This window comes from Sciurus vulgaris, assembly GCF_902686455.1.
Source record: "Sciurus vulgaris genome assembly, chromosome: 11".
Classification (NCBI taxonomy): domain Eukaryota; kingdom Metazoa; phylum Chordata; class Mammalia; order Rodentia; family Sciuridae; genus Sciurus; species Sciurus vulgaris.
In genome coordinates this window covers 15,540,470-15,545,290 of record NC_136472.1, presented here as the reverse complement: position 1 = coordinate 15,545,290, position 4,821 = coordinate 15,540,470, and the positions used below count along the sequence as shown (strand labels likewise).

At 36.8% G+C, this 4,821-nt stretch overlaps 1 pseudogene across 1 annotated transcript; it reads right to left on the bottom strand.

Annotated features, from left to right (window-relative positions):
* Positions 1–3,234: 3,234 nt before the first annotated feature.
* On the bottom strand, positions 3,235–4,157 carry LOC306639121 (olfactory receptor 5B3-like; annotated as a pseudogene). The gene has a single exon. The product of its transcript is annotated as an olfactory receptor 5B3-like (transcript).
* Positions 4,158–4,821: the final 664 nt, after the last annotated feature.

Genomic DNA, 4,821 nt, shown 5'->3' with positions numbered 1-4,821 from the left:
TCTGATTATGCCTTCACTCAGCATCCTTTTTATTTTGCTAGAGTATTTAATTCATTTACATTCAAGGAATTTATTGATAGGTAAATTCATACTGCAGTCAATTGGTGACTTATTTTCTGATATTATTACAACTGTATTCCTTATTTCACTGTCTTATGTTCTCTTTGTGGGTAAGTGATTTCCTATGGTAGAGTGTTTGGTTTCATAGATTATTTTATTTTTATTTTTGGTTGATTGTTTTTGCTTTGTTCCTACCATGACACTTACAAGCAAATTTTCTTTTTTTATTGTAACAAGGTTTTTTTTTTTTTTAAGGTAGCTAATTAAAGTGATTATAAATGAAAGAAAAGAAAAAAATAGTGAAAATAGGCTGAGAAAAACTCTCCAGATACACTCCATTCATTCCCCTTCATGATGAATTTTTCATATCCCTTTTTGCATTTTTCTGTATTTCCTTGCTCAGAGCATTCATTTAGTTAGTTAAGTTTAAATTGAGGTTTTCAGTCTTCACAATAAAGACATGAATGGTTTTCAGAGCATTTTGAATGTGTCTGATAATGACCAGTGGGTATAATAGCTTCCATGTTGATTGCTACTCACTGATGTCTCTCTCAGTATGAAAATGTTTCCTTTACTTCTTCTTGCAGGACAGGTATATTGGAGATAGCGTCTCTTAGATATTCTTTGTCTGGAAATGTCTTTATCGCCACCTCATTTTTACAAGATATATCTTCTGGATTCCTGTTTGGTAGATTGTCCCCACCCCACCCTTTAGTCCTGGTAAAACCTCTTGGCACTCTCTTGTGGTCTGCAATATTTCTGGAGATGTGTGCCATCTGTGCCATCAGTATAATGTGTTTTGTTCTGATTTTTTCTCTTGTGGCCTGGAGAATCTTGATCTTTTCCTTAGTCAGCTTGATTATTAAATAAGTTGAAATGGATTTAGTTGATTTAAATCTGGCTAGTGATCTGTGTCCATGATGCACCTAGATACTTGCATCCCCTCTAGGTGTGGGAAGTTCTGTTATGATATCTTCGAATAAGTTTTCTACCTCTTTGGCATACTAAAGACTCTCATAAGCCCCACTCTTTTAATGCTGTTACAAGTTTCTGTTAAGTTTTCTTGATTATTCTTCATTCTGCTTTCCTTTTACACTTCTGAAGGTGCATTTTCAAGCTGACTTTCCCTGGAATCACAAATTCTTTCTTCTGTTTGATCTGTCCTGCTTTAATGCTTTCTTTTGTGCTTTAAGTTTACCTGAGTATATTTTTCAGATCAAGAATTTATCTTTAATTTTGTAAATAGCTTTTATCTCTTCATTTAAACTTCTCTTAGTGCACGGAATCACTTTTCTGTGTTTTCCTCAAGCTCATTGAGTTTCCATAAACACCTGTTTCAGATTCTCTAAGAGTCATCCCATACTTCTTACTATCTGGCCAGTTCCTGGCATCTTATTTAAAGTGGTAGGTGAGAACGTAATTTACTAAAAGGTCTTGATGCTTGTTGGTGTGCAGTGTCATATGGGCATTAATGAAATAGCTATTTAATCCATTCTATTCAATCTGATATTGATCAAACTTGTCTTCCCAGAAATTTTAATCATGCTGCTTATTTTCTCTGATTCTGCACTATTTACATTCTTGAGCCCTAGTGACAACTGGGTGCAGGTGTGCCAGGAGTCTGCTGTTTATATGTTGATTCTGTCTAGAACTGGAGAGCGACCTAAGCCCAGGTTTGTCGTACCCCATAGTTGAGGTGTTTTTTTTATGATCCAGGGTTGTGTGTGAAGCACAGATCATCCCCATAAGCATCTCTCCAGGGAAAATTCAGGTCTCCGTTCCTTGTTCACAGTCACCATCTGTGGGATTCTCCCTGGATTAGTGCAATGCCAGATGCTTTCTCCAATAGAAGTCCAGGTGTGGGGTCTTTCTTGTGTGCCTAGTCTTGGTTTCATGATTTTAAAAAGACAGTCAGGGAAAACTCTACGACAAGGTAACATATCTGCAATGACTTGAATGGAGACAGAGCATTCTACACAGGGAAGACATATTGCCAAGGTCCTGGGGCAACAGCATGGGAGATGTTGTGAAGCAATAGAAAGAAAATTAAAGAAGTGGAGTGAACTCTGTGGAATTGGCAAGAGAGAGTACAGCTCAACTAACATAAAAATGAAAGGCCAGATAAATTCAAAACATTTGAAAAAATGTTCAACATAATTTGTTTCTCAGTGTACATTTTCATAAATCAGAAAAATGTTAATAATTAATACATGAATACATTGAAACTGCTTTTGCCTTTCCTCAGTATGTCTGATGCTCTGGCTACATATGCTTTGCAAATTAAAATAGGAATCTGTTGTTTATAGCAAATGACTCAAATAGACATATTAATTCATATGAGATTCCAGATTTATTCATCTATTGTTAAAACATACAAGGAAAAAGTACATACCTGCATGGAATAATTTACATTTTTTCCTTCAAGTTAGGACTCTTAAAGTAGTGGAAAAAGACAAAAAATATTGCATATACATTTATATTCAAACATAAATCAAATATTAAGTTATGATTATTAAGGACAAATGCACTAATCAGAGGTCTCTACTGAAACAATCAGCTGGATCTGCAAGCAAATATAAGAGATTTATTATGGCATGGGATATGGGATCATGATTATGGAGGTGAATAAAACCAGCTTCCACACTGATGGGACAGATCTTCATTACTATTGCAACTGCTTCAAACTATACTCTTTCAGATATATCCTCTCAGCTACACAGTAAAATCCTTTCCTGACTATTTGCGTGTCCTTGTATAAAAAACACATTAAATTCAACACCAAAAATAGCCACAGGATATTTAACTCTGGCAAATTTGCCACACCCATGTACAAATGTGACAGTGATATACCTGTCTCCATTTCTTTTCCTTGTGAGATGTTCTGCAGTTATGTTACATATATTGGCATTGACATGCAGAAAAAATAACAAGAAATTATTGAATGCATAAATATCTTTAATAAAACTTCTCACAAGTAGGCACCACTATATCAGAAATATTCTCATTCAGATAGTACAATTCTAAATATGTTGTTTCCTTTTTCCAAGACCACAGTCTTTTGCAGAAGTAAAGGAACTTGAAGTCAGGTGGGCTTTAAAATGTGACAAAACATGGACAATGAGAGGAATGAATACGAGTTATTCTCCCCCCAAAATTTAATCCAAACCCTAAAGATTATTTTGCCACTAAAAGAACCTTTGAGAATGCATTCTTGACCTCATTGTTCCTCAGACTGTAGACCAGTGGGTTCAGCATGGGGATAAGCACAGTATAGAACACATATGCAATTTTGTCAGTGCCCATGGAATGACTGGAGATGGGTTGTAAGTACATGAAGATGGTAGTCCCATAGAAAATGGAGACAGCAGTGAAGTGGGAGGCGCAGGTGGACAGAACCTTTGATGTCCTGCACCTGAGCGCATCTTTCCAATTGTGGTAAAAATGAATATGTAGGATATTGAGATAACAATAAGAGCAAAAACCACATTGAAGGCACATAGAGGAAGAAGAACAAGCTCATTCATGTGCCTATCAGAGCAAGAGAGAGCCATGACTGCTGGAATATCACAGAAAAAATGGTGGACCACGATGGACTTACAGAAAGTGAGATTAAAGGTGTCCCCAGTGTAGAAGGAGCCAATCAACAAACCGGAGACATAGGATCCTATTATGAGGCACACACACACCCTGGTTGTCATGGTGGTGGTGTAGTGTAGGGGCTTACACACTGCTGCATAGCGATCATAGGCCATTGAGGTCAGGAGGTAATTTTCAGCAGTAACAAAACCTGTAATAAAGAACATCTGAGCAGCACAAGCATTGTAGGAGATGACCTCGTCTCCAGAAAGGAGCCCAGCCATGACTGTGGGAATGGCAGCTGAAAAGTAACACAAGTCCACCAGAGACAGGTTACCAAGGAAGAAGTACATGGGAGTGTGGAGGTGGGAGTCCAAGATGATCAACAGGATCATCCCCAGGTTCCAAACCACAGTGATGGTGTAGATGAGGAGGAATGTCAGAAAGAGGGAAAACTGCAGACCTGGGTCACTGGTCAGTCCCAGCAGGATGAACTCTGTCACTTCTGTCCTGTTCTCCATCAATGCTGTCTGAGAATCACTAGATGTTATATAACCAAGAAAAATATAGAAACATAATGTTGAAGAATTTGAATTGATATGAAAATCAATTGAAAATGTGTTATTTCTTTCTACCAACACCTATAACCTGACATAGTCCTGAAAAATCATGGACTTGAAAATCAAATTTGTTGCAGTAATTACATAAAGGCTTTAACTGTTGTGAATTTGAAGACTCTTTATGAATTTTCTGCCCAGTTCTGAATTTTTCGACAATTTTTAACAGAGATGTAGACTATTTAATGTCTTCATCAAAATGTCTCTATGTGCCTCTCTGTGAATTCTTTTCTGACATTAGGAAAAGTAGATGCTTTCAGGCTGCTCATCTGCCCAGAACCATTGCAGTCACTTTAGATGTACATTTCCTGTCTCTTCTCAACAGAGTGATGATTTTACTTGCTTGTTAAGCTTCTTTATTAATCTTGAGAAATTGAGTCCATTGACACAAGTACTGTTTTTCAATCTTTGTGAAAATCATAAAGTTGTACTTATGCCAACTTTGACCCCTGTCAGGTGGTTCCTGAATCGACTGTCTAATCTGAATTTCAAACAAATTGAATTTGATTCACTTTAATATTCCTTGTCCCCTTTGTCCCAAAATGTTTAGGGTATAACAATGAATGAA